Genomic DNA, 16850 nt, shown 5'->3' with positions numbered 1-16850 from the left:
TGGTTAAGGTACTCGGCTGCTGACCCGCAGGTCGCGGGATCGAGTCCCGGCTGTGGCGGCTGCATTTCCGATGGAGGCGGAAATGTTGTAGGCCCGCGTACTCAGATTTGGGTGCACGTTAAAGAACCCCAGGTGGTCTAAATTTCCGGAGCCCTCCACTACGGCATCTCCCATAATCATATGGTGGTTTTGGGACGTTAAACCCCACAAATCAATCAATCAAATCAGCAACTACAAAATGTTGTGTGTCCATTACAAAGCCTTCCCGCGTGATAGGTAAAACTGAGAAGACGAGGGGGTAATATTTTTGTGTGTACAATATTCTTGAGAACCTGCACAAGGGCTTTTCAACTCTTAAAAAAAAATTAAAAGCAGTAGCGGTGTTATTTATTGATGCTGCTGTTTCATATTTGATATATTGAACGAGTGGTCACAAGAAATGTATAAAATAGAGAGAGCAAGAGAATAAGGATGAAAGAAAGGCAGGGAGGTTAACCATGGCTGAGCCTAGTAGGCTACCTTGCACTGGGGAGAGGGTAAGGGGAATAAAAGTATAAAGAAACAACAAATAATGATGGCATGAAAACGCATAATTGTACACAACTGCAACACACTCTTATTAGTCAAGAGTTTTTTTGAATTTTTTTATGCTTGATTGCATTCGCGTGACCCGTGCCATGTAGTTTCCTTTCGCAGGAAGTTGTACAGTGGTTCCAAGATCGAAGCCAAATTTGGCAAATATTTCCCACAGTAATTAATCAAACCTAAAAAGGCCCTCGACTGAGTGACGTCAGTGGGCCTTGGCGCTTTTCTCATAGCTTCAAATTTTGCCGCGGTTGGTTGGAAACCACGCTCGTCGATCTCGTATCACAAGTATGTGACACGCTGCCGAAAGAAGTTGCATTTCTGTGCGTTCACTTTTACGCCCTGTTTACTTAAGCATTGAAGAACTTGCTCCACATTTTCATCTATATAGCAGTACTTCTCCACAGCAATGACTACATCATCAATGAAGCACGTGGTTTCAGGCAGATCACGCCGTATCTGGTTCGCGACCGCCTGGAAAATGGCCGGTGCGAACGCTATTCCCCGCAAGACAAGCGGTGGAACCTAAACAGACCTAAGTAAGTGTTCATTAGTAAGTAGTACTAATAGTGAGTGCATCTTTGTTGTTGGGAAGGGCCAGGAGGGGGGGGACACAAATCAATAGGCAGTGTTTACTTCTAGCGCCAAAAGTCCACCCGAGCGTATTCTACACCATCCTCGGTGGACCGCATCTCGAAATCCAATCGGAGAAACAAGTACGCCGATTCAAATCTTTCCAAGCGCCTCCGCGTGCCGACCGATCTCGGAGGACAAGGTGCCGGCGAGTATAATCTGACGATGCTCCCTCCAGATGGCACTTCAGCCTCACAGGAGCGGGAGTGGCTCCGTCGTGCACGCAGACGACGTCACCGCGTAACGCATGGTCATCGTGGTCGTAAATTACTCAAAACAGCGGGCACGCTGGCCATAACACCGGCATGGAGCGGCGCGCCAGTTTTCACGGCGTACGCCTTTTCGGCGGGCCGCAGAAAGCAGCTGGCGCACGATTGCTTGACAACATATCGCGAATGTGTCAAGCGGCCACCTGCAGCGCGGCAGCATTCGCGATCCACAAGACGGCGATAAAAATAAGCCTGCCCAGCCAAGCTCCGCTTCGGTCCCAGCTAAGGTTTCGCTATTGAGACACGCCGGTATAGGTAGTAGTGGACAAATTAAGCCATTTAGAAAAGACCTCATGAGAATAACTAAACATTACGTCGCAAAACTCCAGTCCGAGTACCACGCCGTGAAATCCGTCGGGCGACTAAGCGCACGAGTATATGCGATTAGCTAGCGAGACCACGTGCGTAATCTGGCATCATATCATTGACAATAATCATCATTATCACTTATAGTCCCACGATAAGCATCTTTCTCAGTCCCTTGTCCGGTCTCGTGACATTCGTGTTGCCTACCGTTGCAACTACTACTATCACTGCTACAACTGCTAGTACTACTACGATGATGATGATGATGATGATGATGATGGTGGTGGTGGTGGTGGTGGTGGTGGTGGTGGTGATGATGATGACGACGACAACGATGGCAGCACAGGGTAAACTAAGCAAATCTCGTTGTAAAGTACAATCGTGAGGAGTTTGGGTAGCACTAATAACCCCACTCTCCCCCCAAAAATTTCAATTTTACAGGTGTATACACATACGCACACCAACAAACTGACGAACTACAAATGTGCATGCGCGAAGTATTGTTGAACTCTTCCATCTCCTGAAAAACACGGGGGGCTACGCTAACGTAGCCCCCCGTGTTTACCTAACGGTAACGTATACAGTCGCGGCCACGTCTGCGTATAGAACGCTCGGACGCCCGGTTTTTGCTCTGCGGGCCAAAGCTTTCAGACAGTTTCGGGCTCTGAAGTGGTGTATCAGGAGCATGCACGGCCTATAGTTGTCAGGCTGACCACGTCAGGGCCTGATTACTACCCCAAGGTTTCGCCCCGCAGAGCGAAAACCGGCTGTTCGCGTGCTCTACACAGACGTGGCAGCGGCTGTACATTTTTATTTCTTGTTCGCGACGAATTTTCTTAAAGCGAACTGTTTGGTATGCGAAGCTTCTGGCGACGCCGCTATTAAGTTCCCGCACTAACTCACCATGACGACGTGGATCCATGACGTCACGCTGACATCTGTGTGCCGAAGAATTCGGCGCGGAATTCAAGGATGAAAGATCGACCTTCTTTTTATCTTCTAAATCAAGTCGCCCCTCGTAACGACGTATAACACTGCGGTCATGCATTATTTCGTCCGTATACGGTATTCCTTGCAAAAGTATAGATAAGACCGTCTAAGTTGCCAGAATGTCAAATCGACATTCTGGATCGCTCAAAAAAAAAAAGAAGCAAGACAAAAAAATTGCAGTAGCTTACCTCGGCTATGACCGGATGTACTACGCAGCGTGAGTTACGGACGGACGGATGGACGGACGGACTCGTCAAGCGCCAGCCCACTAGTGACACGTGGAGCTTCAAGGCCTTCGGAGCGCCAGCCATGTGACATCACTGCTCCTCGCGTTTACACGAAACTGCTCACCGTAGACCACGCAAAACTGCTCAACCTCAGCCAGTGTATCTTGCGCTACTAAACGCACTACTTTAGGCCTCAAATCCATAAGCCACGAAATCCTTTTAAATCGCTCGCTGTGGTATTTCAAGCTATAAATAGGCCGAAAGATTATAAAGTGAAAGTAAGTGCGAATGAGGGTCACATTGGTTTGACTCGATCTAATGGATTTCAACATCAATTGACATCGACGTAAGAATGTTTTGAATTGTCTTTATTTATTTTGATTTGTAGGCTACCTTTCTAGCTTCTAGCCAAACTAACTATTCGTTACAGTAGATATCACGACGGCTGTCACGTTTTCAGCTTCTCTTGAAGGAATAGTTGTCACTGAAATCAAGCGGGACTGACCAAAATTCACATTTACTTCCCTATAACAATTCGCTATATCAGTGCTCGGTATGCCGAGGTTGATTGATATGTGGGGTTTAACGTCCCAAAACCACCATGTGATTATGAGAGACGCCGTAGTGGAGGGCTCCGGAAATTTCGACCACCTGGGGGTTCTTTAACGCGCACCCAAATCTGAGCACACGGGCCTACAACGTATGCCGAGGTCACACTGTAGTAAAACAATGTGGTTGCAATTTAACAAACCAAAGTGATGGCTAAGTAAGGAATCTGCAGATTGAATTGGTACACACTGATTTATTGTTTCAATCCAATGTCCTACTAGGTTTGATTAGAAAGCCCAACACTTATAGAGGGGATGGATAAGTGAACGGACAGCTGATCCGAGCATGTACCGTGCTCGCCTCATGCAGGTTATACGTAGCAACCAGGGGATAAAAAAAGAAAATGAAGGGTCAACGCACCATGTCGGTATCAATAACCGACGATTCGATGCGCGCTTTTACCGGCGTCGTCGTGAGCATGTATCCCATTTTCTTTGTGGGCCGTCGAAGCAAGGGACAAGCATTTACTTTTATTTTTTTTTCTCTCGACGAGGAGCACCGCATCATCATTGGGTGCTAATGCGCGCGCGCGTTGCTGGCGCACGTATACGTATGCGGAGCCAGGGAGACCGTACGAATCTCATTGACCCCGCATCGTCGCACGTGCTTATGCCCGCCGTGCCATAGCGTGATCAAGAAATGCGCGTTGTATACCGCATTTACTCGATCGTATAAAGCCAGCACCGATATCCTCACAGGTTAGAAACGTAGGCTCTCTTTTGATTATGAACCAAAAAAAAAAGAAAAATAACGAAAGAAGGCATTCATTTTGTATGTATAGGCGGCCGGCAAAGGCGGACCGCCTTTCAAATCACCGTCCAACCACTTCGTAAAATTATACTCCGCCGCGGTGGCCTATAACGGTTATGGTGATCGAATGCCGACTCGAAGGTCACGGAATCGAATGCCGGTGGCCGCATTTCTGATGAAGGAAGCGAAAACGCTTGAGGCACATGCATACAGAGATTTAGGTTCACGAATCCCAGGTGGTCGAAGGAGCTCTCAACGACGACGTCCCTCGTATTCACATCGTTGTTTTCGGACGGGGCCCTGCATCGAGTTGCCAGCGTTGTCAAAAAAACGCTGCCGCTTGGCATGTATAGTCAAGACTTCTGAACACGTGTGAACCAACCGTTACAGTAACTCGGGTGACCTAGAATTTCAATTAATTCTCGAATTCAACTGCAAATGGTTCCCGATTATTTTCCGGAATCGGCGCCATATATCCATATGACCGCGCCAGATTATATCCAGATTCGCGACCACTGGCTGATTCGAGCATCTACAGAATGTCAACGAGCGCTGCCATTCGAAAGACCCTTCTCAGATCTAACGTACAGGTCATTTCTGGAGGGCATATTGGCGCCAGGTTTCCAAGAGCATACGATACCGATCTCGATCTCAAAAATGACTCAATATCTTGGCGCCTATTTTGGAGTCTTCTCTCGGGGTTGGTATATTAAAATGGTGGCGCGGTGCCCGCAGAGGGTGCCTCGTGAAATAAAATGCCTAAACCCAGCCATGTCTGTGTGGCTCATGAACACACTTAACAAATATACTGGACGAAAAGAGTCATGGGTGAGCCACGGTTCGCAAGCCAGATGTTCGCGGGCCTCGTTTTTTGAGACCCCAGCTATGAAACGAACGAGATTAGTTTCACTGTTTCAAGGCTAGCGCGGCTAAGTTCGAGATTCACCAATTTTCGTTGTTTTACTTGTTTATTTCTGCAGCTCATGCCTAGCCAGTTGTCATATATTTCTTTGGTGCTCACTGCGAACGTGCGCAAGCGGAGCAGCAACAAATGTTGTTGGCCCGTAGACGTTGGCTACCTCCCTATCCTTCCCCTTGTTACAGACATTCACGACTCTTTTAATGGCCTGGCAACATTGGTAAGCGTATTGTTTCCCGACGACTTTCTTGAGCAGTATACCGTGACAGCCAACAGCAACGCAGCGAACTTTCTTATACGTTGTTTATTCATTGTGGCAACTTGGTGTCATCAAGTGTCCGACTGCTAGAGCTCTATACAGCATTCTCGATTTTTAAACAAGACCAGGCTATCATACATTAACCATTTAGAAGAAAGCATTGGCCTACACTCGAGGATATGCGGTAATGGTCGGCGCTGCGTTACCCTGGAGCGCGCACACGATGAACTTTTCCGTTGGCTGCCATTCGCTTCCACGTATTCCCGTGGCTAGCGCATTTCGAGCGCGAGCGTTCTTGCGCTATAGGCTTGTCCGACTCGTTTTCCCCCGCATCACGCCGTTCATTTCGGTGAGCGTGCGTTGGTCCAACATCCCTGCTCGCGCTAAGGGAGAGCGATTTGAAGAGTACGAAGCAGCGTATAATGAGCGGGACCATATGCCGCCTTGCAGCAGCCCCCCCTCCCTGCGAATTACACGTGTGCTCTCTCCCTCCTCGTACATGAATATTACAGCAGCACGCATTCGACCTTTTCCTCTCTTCTAGACAAAAAAATAATAAATTAACGTAGCACGAACCAAGCGGCCCGTTGACGTAACGGGCCTCACTCTTGCATATCATTATCCGGGTTCTCGTTAAAACGGTGCAGTACTGCGGCAGCTGTAAGAAGGTTCATCGTGGATCATACAAACAACGAGGTTAGAGAAGTGTGACCATAAGAATCTTTTATACTGATATTAGAACGGAGGAAAAAGTGACACGTTCTACATTTGTCTAAGACGACAACTCAAAGGCAAAATGCATCATCTCTTTCATAATCTACTGCACTGCTCCCCCTCTCCCCCCTTCAGGTACAGCTTTCAGTCTGCACCCAAGGTATAGTTTTGCATTTCCTCCGGAATCGGATGCATTGGAAGATTTCCGCTCCTCATGTGGTGATTCTGAAATCGGGCCCTCTTTTTACCAAGCGACCATGTCGTACGATGCCGCCACGTAACGGCAGGCTGCGTGACGTCGTTGTGACGTCATGATGAAGTCAAATACTTTGGCGACTTGTAAAGTGATCACATCATGGTTATCTTTAGCATGACCCACGTTGACGCCAACGGTAACTTTTGGCGTTTGGTGATCGAAACATCTAAGGCTGTCGCCTCGAAAAAAAAAGAAAATGTGGGCACCTCCATTCCAATTAATGCTGGGGAAGTGCAGTGCAACGCCTTGTCCTTATGTTTGTCTTGCGTTCATATTTGCTCAATTAGCCCTGACGGCGAGATCCCTTTATAATCGGCCCTGTAATTATCGAGCGAGCACGGAATGGGGGATTAAAGATGCCCTGCAACAATTCGTCATATAACCATCGAATGGCCTTATTAGAAGAGTTTATTGCCTCACGAATCGACATCCGCAAAAACATATTTAGAATGAGAGTACGAACAGAGTTGCAGAGATTTGTCGCACGCTGTAATTGCTTTTTTTTTTGTATTATCTCGTCCGCACGAACGCGCTGGAAGTTAAGCAGGGAGGGACGGCACGGGCGAAAGAAGTTACGTCACGCATGCGTCATTACTTACCCCTTTAGGGGCGAAGCTCATCAAGGCGTTCACAAGTCCGGCATTGTAGTAGCCCATGGCCTCCGAGATGGCGAGCGCGCGCCATCTCTGGGCATGCCCTCTCCTCTCATTACTTCCGTCGCGATGCGTGCTCTCGAGTGACAGGAGACCACGTTCGCTCCTGCCTTAAAATGCGTTCGCTCTTGGCGCGCTTCCTCTTTCACCGGCAGTCTGCGTGCTTCGAGTATGAGCGACGAAGACAAGGCGGCGGAGCGGAAGGCTCAGAAAACGACTGCAGCCACAGTGCTCAGCGTCCTTACATGATGATCGTCTGGACAAGATTTACCGAAGATTTAATGGTTTACCAATGTACCTCCGGAGCTTCACGCACTCATCATCATTCACTCCGTGTATATGCTGGGATTCTGTTTCTCTTTTTTTATATATCGAACGTGAGACATGCAGCCTGATAGCGAGCGAGCGCACTGACGAGCACGTTGCGCCTTGCCGCGGCGGTCGTGGTAACTATGCAGCCCACGATGCAAATATCGGGAAATGTCCTCATATTCTGGTACATGGCGCGATTATACGGGTGTGTGGCATGATTTCCAGAAAGCAGGAGAGTGATTTTCAGCGTATACTTAGAGAATCAATATTAAGGTGGAGGTCACGTGCTACGCTATAATGTTTGGCTGGCGTCTTCTCGGGAATATTACAGATCAGCGGCGTTTTGTGCACATGCTAAATAGTTTTACAGGGCCCCTTTAATTGGCAACCCTGCACACGCTATGATACCCACTAATACTGAGCACTGCATGAAGTTATGGAAACCGAACCTAGACTTGGGGAAACTAAAGAGTGCTAGGGCAACATACACCTCTAACAGAGGGCAGCGAGCCAATGCGCTTAAGGTGTTCAAGCTTTCCTCACCTCCAGTCGGCAGGCAGCGCGGAGGATGACGACATAGCTTCATTAATGAAATATGCGGTATTCGAGCCTCCAAATAGGGCACCACCGCTGCTTCTATGTGAGCCGAGTGTATGAAAAATGAAGTGATCACAGCGAGGGTATACGCGCAGTGGCTGTTTAACGCCGTAATACGCGAGGCGTGTATAGCGTATGTGGCGCCCTCTAAGGGGGCTTCCAATTTGCGCATAACCGGCTCGCAGTGGAAGGCCCCGGGAGCAGCGCGTCATTTTAGGCCTCGAATGGGAGCAGCGGACTTGTACGACTCCCGTGCGAAACGAAGACCACACAAAGTATAACAAGTTTAGCCTTGCTAATCAGAAGCGCCTCGGGTTATGGCGTGTGCTCGTGAGAGAGGGGGAGAGGGCGTGCTAATAGCGGCTAAGCGGGGTTTTAAGGTAGGCCTCATTATCCACCATTAAACGGTTGTATACACTGTTATGCTTTCGCATAGTTGGTAAACAGGGAGAAAAAACAGAGAGCGTGCCGAATTTTTAATATCGTTACGACCGCCAGCTCAAGCGATGTCGATACAAGCTGCGCTACTGGTGAATGGAAACGGCGTTGTATCCTTTTGTGAGCATGCTCCGCTTCCTTGTCGACCAAGTCGGGTCAAGGTCTTGTACATTAGGTATATATTTGAATGTAGCAGAGAGGAGCTGAAGACGCAGATTGAGGTCACGACAGGTGGAGTTCGAACGACCCTCGGAGGCCTGGGCTACGCGATCACCGATCATATAATAATAACTTCTTTATTTCAAACAACGAGGGTAAAAGTTGCTTGAGACACAATCATCTTGACAAAAGGCCCGCAGCCACCGCTACGGTGCAGCAGTCACAGCACACATGATAACACAGAAAAAAAAAAGTTACCGTTAATTCATGCATAAACAGTTACATCACCATCGCTCTCGTTTACTATGCGAGTCTAAATTGATGAAATGGTCACGCAGTGTTCGTACAGAAGTAAATGGTATTTTAATGTTTCATTTATGACATGAGTACCAAAGGGTTGATAATGTGTAAGATATTCGCTGCATAGAGTAATTTGTCAGCGCAGTCACCACCTTCCGCTGTAATCGATGCGTATCTATGATGTGATGAATATCTTGCGTGATGAATGTCTGCGTGATTTAAATGTATAGTATTGGTATTTTATGCTGTCGCTCTCCTATATCCGGTAACCTGTAACACACCTTTAAGAAAATTCATCACGATTGCGGACGTAAGAAATAAGAAGTTATGTAGTGTTGAGAAACGGACCGATCCCGCCGCTTCCACCACTGTTGCGAACGACGGACCGATCCCGCCGAAGCCACCACTGTTGCGAAGCCACCTCCGAAATCCCACCGCTGACCTCCACTGTTGCGAAAGACGACGACGCCGACACGGCCCCGAAGGCGCCACTGCTTTCGACTCCGCCGGGAAGGTCACCAGCCGTTTGGTAGCGTAAGTTTCTCAGCTCGCGACTGCTTCTGCGCAGAGCTGATAAGACGAGCGGACGAGACGACGGTGAGTTAAACAAGGTTTATGTACAGCATATATACAGAGGCGTTACAATTTCGGCACTGGGGCCGACAGAGACTCGAAGGGCCGAGCTCTCTTCTCTAACACATAGGTCAGCCCTTCGCCTAAGACCGCTGACTCGCACACATGTCGGCTCTCCGACACGGGACCTCCTCTCTCTAGGACCGCCGATCGCGACGCGCCGCAGGGCGTCTTTTATTTACACCGGGTCCAACCAAAATGTCCAATCAGAAGCGCCGCTGGTCGTCCGGGCAGATTCCGCCAATGGGGGCCGCCGCGCCATGCGTCAGACCACCAGGCACGCGGCCGCCGGCTCGCTGTCACGTGCGCCGCTGACTCACTGCACCTGGGCCAGAGGGGCGCCGCGCGTGTTCACGCCGTTGAGATGTTCGCGTCGGGCGGGCTGCGGCTGGCCTTGACCCAGATTGCCTTTTTCCGAGGCACGGACGTTTGACGAGGACTCGCTGGCATAACAGCACCCCCGCCGCCAGACAATGCACCGGAAAGACGAGCTGCTTCCACGGGGCTCGGATGTCAGGTGCGCTCGTTCGCCAGGTCCCTCCAGGTTCGCCGCCAGGGCCATGGGGAGAATACAGCTCCAAACTGTTCCGGGAACCCATCCCATTTTTGACGACGTATCCCAGCTCCACTGGCTTGTCGCCACAACTTGTCGACCAGCTTCACTCGTCTCTTCTGACCATCTTCGGTTTCAGCACTTGTCGATGGTTCTGCAACTTGCTAAGAACGGTTCGACAACAGACAACACACGACACAAGCAAGTGCCCTCGGTCACCCGACAGAACACCAGACAAAGTATAGTACAACATATACCTATCTACGTGTCTATCGGAATTTTGTTCCCCCTACATCAAGAGGCACATGTGGGACACAAGACTCTTAAAGTAAGAACTTGAATTTTTCACAATTACAACAACGCAACGAATTAGAATACCACATAAAGTTGGCCCCTTGAGATCACTCCAAACGAGAGCGCTCAGCCCAGGTCGTGATGAGGTCAAAATTTTGCCCCGAATCGCCAGCCAGAAACCGAAAGGTTGAGAAGTTACTAGCTGGAACGCACTGCTCAATGCACCTGCATTAGCGTTTACCTTTCCTTTATTTTTATTTTTATTTTGATAGCGAACATCAAAGTTGCGCTGTGGAGCAACATGCTCCACTTCAGTAACCGGCCACTTTTAGGCGACGATACCTATGCGGCACCAAGAGCGGCTCACACTTTCGACGTTCCACAGGGGAACAACGATACGGCTTGCTACTGATTGACTCCTCACCGCTTAGCTCGATATCGGGTTCGATCACCGTCGTGTCTCCGGGACGGTCCGACAACACATACCCAAACTCGGAAACAATCTTTCTCAGGTCCTCCTTCTCAGGTCCTCCTTCACTTAAGCTAGGCTCTAGGTTCAACTGCTCCCAGATTACTTTCGATCCCCCTTCGATTACCTCACTAGAACTCAAACTTTCTGCTTCCTCTTCCTCTGAAGCATTCAACAACAGATTTACGACCGCTTGACGTTGAACGTATGGTTTCATCAAGTTGTAAATTTTGTCCGGCCGCCTTCCTAATTTCACTTCATAATTTGTATCGCAAGACTTCGATAATACTTTGGCGGGCCCTTCCCAATCAACCTCAAGCTTGTTCCTTTTGGGTGGCTGCAGCCGCATTACCTGATTATCAACTTCAAAAGCGCGCTTCTTCCCCGATTTCTCGTAGTGCTCCTTCGACAGCACTTTTGCCGCGTTTGTCTGGCTTTCCACTCGCGCTTCAATTTGGCTTTCCACTAGCGCTTCAATCGAGAGATCCTCACGCTGCTCTCGAATGAGCGTCTCTCGATCAACTCTCGGCAGCTCGCTCCAACTTTCCGCTACAGGCGAGAGCGTTGCAACCCTCTCGCTCTGACTCAATGGCGCCATGTCGTCTCCCCCTACCGCGCCGGCCGTGCCGACCGCTTTCGCGACGGGCCGCTCGCGTGACTGCTCACATGACTCATGCGGAAAATTTCCTTTCTGGGGTTCCGTCGACCCGCCGACAAGGTCACTTGGGAGTTCACTGCATTGAACCAGATCAGGCTTCCGCGTTTGCGATCGCGTGAGGGCCATGCACGCTAAGTTGGGGAAGAACGATTTGCCCTGCTCTTTGAGAAGCTGCTCCGAGTTGTTGGAGAAAAGATAAGAAAAACGATCATTTAGCGCGGCAGACACAGCTGCTTCGGTGCGAAGCTTACCGAACGGGCCTTCAATGACAACCGTGGCGATTGGTAAGCGAACACTCTGCACCTCGGCGACTTGCCTAATCCACGCGCATTCTCCTGTGAAGTCATCCGGAGACACCAATGAAGGATGGACAACGTCCATGGTTGCCGCTGAGTCTCTAAGTGCTCGGCACGTTTTCTCATTGACCCTAATTTCTTGGAGATACGGCTCCAACAACCGAATGTTTTTTTCTGATTCTCGGATCGTTGCGAAGGCAAACTTTTCCTGACAGTTTCTCGCGATGTGCCCTTCCTTTTTACAGTTGTAGCAGATTAGCGGCTTCCGTTTGTTTTCCGATTCAGATGCCTGTGTGGAAGAAACCTCCCTCGATTTCTCCGCTTCTGTTTGCCCTTCCCCTACACTGTCCTTCGTAAGAGACGGGTCCTTTTTGAAATTACGGTGCGGAACGGGTTTCCGTTGATCAGGTTTCCTTGAAAAGCCCTCTTTCTTTTCATCCTTTTCAACGCGCGCTGCCCTGCTATGCAACTTTCGGCGAGTATAATACTCCTCAGCTAACTCAGCTGCCTTGTTTAACTGTACGTCTCCAAGTCTGTCCTGCAGCCAAAGTTTGACATCCTCCTCGATGCAGCGGTAGAATTGCTCCAATGCAACGCATTCCACCACTTTATCGCGGTCGTCATAAACACCTTCGCCCTTGAGCCATTCAATCAAATCGGCTTTAAGACGAAACGCGAAGTCAACGTGCGACTCATTCCCCTTTTCAGCATACCGGAACCTTTGCCTGAAAGCCTCGGGTGACAACTTATAACGTCTCAAGAGCACTTCCTTAACCTCGTCATAGCTCTCGAACGCTTCCCTCGACAAGCAAGTTATCTCGTCGGACACTTCGCCGGGAAGAAGAGCTAGCAGGTTCCGCGCCCAAAGAGACCGCTCCAAAGCGTTTCGCTCACAGACGTGTTCAAACTTGACGAGATATTTCGCCATGTCCTCGCCTACTACGAACGGTGGCAATTGGTCCCTAATTCTCAAACCGCTGACCTGAACTGTTGGAGAAGCTACGCTAGGCGCCTGCGAACACTGTAGGATTGCCAATTCTAGTCGTTTCAACTCTAGGCGCTCTTGTCTCTCGGCCTCCTCGCGCTCGCGAGCTTCTCGCCTTTCTTCACGTTCGCGAGCTTCGCGCCTTTCAGCCTCCTCACGTTCGCGAGCTTCTACTTCTCGCCTTTCAGCCTCCTCACGGCGTGCTTTGATATCCACCCAGGCCTCATCGACTTCCTCAGCCGACACTCCCTCATCCTTCATGATCTCAAGGATCGCTTGCTTTCGTTTCGCACGGCCCAAAGTTATGCCGAGTTCCTCACAAATTTCGATGAGTTCCTTCACTTTAAGGTTCTCCATCGTTCACACTAGCCTCTTGCTGTTTGCCCCTGTTAACAATTTACTTGCCGTACCCACTATAAGCCTACTAGCAAGACGCGCAAGCAATTTTTCACACTCCCGTGTTTACCCCCTCTGCATTAACTTTGGTTTCAAAGCGCTTCGACTTGGCTTGAAACGATCAAAGCTCACTTCAATGCTTCACACAGCCCTTCTCTAAACTACTACAACCTGAGCTAGAGTAGTCTGGTGAACTGAGGGGAAAACATCAGGCACTCACCGCATCGATGTCGCTGACGCCGGCCGATCCCGCAGCTGCCAACCACTGTTGAGAAACGGACCGATCCCGCCGCTTCCACCACTGTTGAGAAACGGACCGATCCCGCCGCTTCCACCACTGTTGCGAACGACGGACCGATCCCGCCGAAGCCACCACTGTTGCGAAGCCACCTCCGAAATCCCACCGCTGACCTCCACTGTTGCGAAAGACGACGACGCCGACACGGCCCCGAAGGCGCCACTGCTTTCGACTCCGCCAGGAAGGTCACCAGCCGTTTGGTAGCGTAAGTTTCTCAGCTCGCGACTGCTTCTGCGCAGAGCTGATAAGACGAGCGGACGAGACGACGGTGAGTTAAACAAGGTTTATGTACAGCATATATACAGAGGCGTTACAATTTCGGCACTGGGGCCGACAGAGACTCGAAGGGCCGAGCTCTCTTCTCTAACACATAGGTCAGCCCTTCGCCTAAGACCGCTGACTCGCACACATGTCGGCTCTCCGACACGGGACCTCCTCTCTCTAGGACCGCCGATCGCGACGCGCCGCAGGGCGTCTTTTATTTACACCGGGTCCAACCAAAATGTCCAATCAGAAGCGCCGCTGGTCGTCCGGGCAGATTCCGCCAATGGGGGCCGCCGCGCCATGCGTCAGACCACCAGGCACGCGGCCGCCGGCTCGCTGTCACGTGCGCCGCTGACTCACTGCACCTGGGCCAGAGGGGCGCCGCGCGTGTTCACGCCGTTGAGATGTTCGCGTCGGGCGGGCTGCGGCTGGCCTTGACCCAGATTGCCTTTTTCCGAGGCACGGACGTTTGACGAGGACTCGCTGGCATAACAGTAGATAGTATAGCGGTAGATAAAACGTCTAAAGGAACCATAAAGTGAGCAAATAATTGACGACAAACAGAGCGGTTATTATTTGCAAATTCTATGACTAAACATCGATATCAATAGCTTCTTTTTAGAAAAAAATAAATACAGTTGAAGGTGTTTTCTTGAGTTTTCTACAAAATATGTGAAGTCACGCGGAAAAGCACCTTGTGATTAAAGATGGTACAAAATTGAGTTCCTTTTTTTCTTCATCCCACGCCAACTGTCCGAACTACAGCGGTCGACCGAAGTTCTTTTCCTTCAAGAAGTTGAAAAAACTTGCAACGAAGCTATACACACGCATAGGCGTTAGATGCACAGAAACCTTAAAAACATTAAGAGCGGTAACAAAAATTTCAATCACTTGACGACTACTTGAGTTTATCGAAACAGTAGAAAACCAGGCGCGAAATGAGTTTGATAAAAATCAAACCTACATGCATTCTTTTAAATTATTTGTACTTGCATTGCGCGAACACTTTACCTTCAGAAGAACGCAGTTTCACAAGGTCCTTTTAATGCTTTTTAATGCTTAAGATCGATGTAAAAAAGCGCCTAGTATCACATTTCCGGAAATTTTTCACACACAGACATACACAAAAAATTACACCACCTCGCGCTAAAAGAAACCATGTGAGGATGCGAAGCATCACTGGTGTTCACATGTGTTTAGATGTGTTTTTTACCGCTCATAATGCGTCCTCCCCTCTTCCCATTCATGTGTACTACTCTGTGTGTGCCGAAAAGCAAACACCCAGCGCTGCAAGGAGAGTGTAAAAGAGCGAGCGCGCGCAGCATCAGCATTATATACGAGCGCACAGCTGTGGCGGAGAGATAAACGGGAGAGGAGAAACGAAGCGGAGGTGGCAGCGCTCTTCCACCTCCTCCACCTCACCTCCTCGTGTTCACGATAGGAGAGGATCCTCCCACCTCCTGGTGCGAGAGTTGGCGCATGCGCAGTGAGGGAGCGGACGGTCGCCGAGAGACAGACACAACCTGGAGCATAAGCTGCTTCGCACACAGTACAAAAAGTAGACTTTTCCTTCCCCATTAAACGTCTGTAAAAAGGTTTCGTTACGTACCTTGGAATCCTTGCCTCCCTGTCGCAGGAAATAGAGACGCTCCATGGGGATACAAAGACGACGCACAAACACGAAGGGTGTCACGGCCTGCGGACAAAGAACAAATGCGTTGGTTGCTATGCTCACGACGAAAAGGTTTTGACATGGTGCACTCATCAGAAAACCAATGTATGCTGTCATAAATGTTATTAGTCTCTTGCGATATCACTCTGTAGCGATCGTCAACGACAGTTGGTTGACACCACTTCATCGCTAACGTCCCGATATACAAAGCTCATGCGTTTGTGTGCTTCCATAGAGGATATTACGTAAGACACACGGAAGCCATCAACTTGGACTGTTAAGCAATTATTTTATTATTTCGAGAACGAAACTATTAAAGCTCGACGTGCATTGTCGGGTGTCCACAAAAAAAAAAACCCTCCGCGCCGTTGCTTATCAGCCGCACCCGCCGACGGAGCACAGCCGCCGTATCGAGTTTTCCGGCGTGGCGCGAGCCGAGTACAGCAACGAAAGGCCCGCGCTTCTACCGGGGCTGCCACAACCAGCTTTGAACGTTAGTTCTGGCACCATAGTTTGGACATTCTCGGATGGTCTGTTACAGGCTGTGATTGGACTCAACTCTGTCTACGCCAAGGAAAGACCTAGCGTCAGCCAAGAGGGTCTCGTTAAGCCCCTAAGATTCAACCAGCTTCACCGTTTCTTGAGCTTTACATGGCTAATGAAAGCTGCTCCCCCTATTTTTCAGCAAAAACTGTATAAATCTAGGCGAAACGAAAAACTGTGCACCACGAATATCGGCTGCGCTTACGTCGTTTTATACGTCACACCCAAGCGTGCGAGCCATTGGCAGCGTCATTAGTGACGCCATTACCTGCATCGTACCCAAGCACTTGTGCCATTCGCTGCGCGGTCAGTGACGTCGTTCATCCCCTGGCAGCTGTGCCACCGAGCCCGCTTCCAATCGTTTCAACTTACAACGTCTACATGGGGAGGGCACGGATGGTACAAAGGCTCCCAGTAAAAGACAGCTTTACAAGAACAGCGCTGACACCTCAGTGAGAGAATTCATGTTCACCAGGCCGATGCAGCAGTCCGGGAACAAGATTAGGCCCGGGTAGCAAAGTGCAAGAAGCAACTGCGCACCATGGAAGCCTTCCATGCCGAATGTCAGCGACAACGACAAGACTATAGTTATAGCGCGAGAATATGGTTGGTATGTGGGGTTTAACGTCCCAAAACCACCATATGATTATTAGAGACGCCGTAGTGGAGGGCTCCGGAAATTTCGACCACCTGGGGTTCTTTAACGTGCACGCAAATCTGAGCACACGGGCCTACAACATTTCCGCCTCCATCGGAAATGCAGCCACCGCAGCCGGGATTCGAACCCGCGACCTGCGGGTCAGCAGTCGAGTA

The 16850-nt window shown here is 49.7% G+C and overlaps 1 long non-coding RNA gene across 1 annotated transcript in view; it reads right to left on the bottom strand.

Annotated features, from left to right (window-relative positions):
- LOC142774169 (uncharacterized) overlaps positions 1 to 16017 on the bottom strand; it is a 32386-nt gene extending 16369 nt beyond the window's left edge. The window contains exon 1 of the long non-coding RNA XR_012886346.1: positions 15432 to 16017. This is a non-coding gene — a long non-coding RNA (uncharacterized LOC142774169). The remainder of the gene's footprint in view (positions 1 to 15431) is intronic.
- Between the last annotated feature and the right edge of the window lie 833 nt (positions 16018 to 16850).

Source organism: Rhipicephalus microplus, chromosome 10 (assembly GCF_043290135.1).
Source record: "Rhipicephalus microplus isolate Deutch F79 chromosome 10, USDA_Rmic, whole genome shotgun sequence".
Taxonomy (NCBI): Eukaryota; Metazoa; Arthropoda; class Arachnida; order Ixodida; family Ixodidae; genus Rhipicephalus; species Rhipicephalus microplus.
The sequence above is the reverse complement of the archived record's forward strand: the minus strand, read 5'-3'. Positions and strand labels throughout refer to the sequence as shown.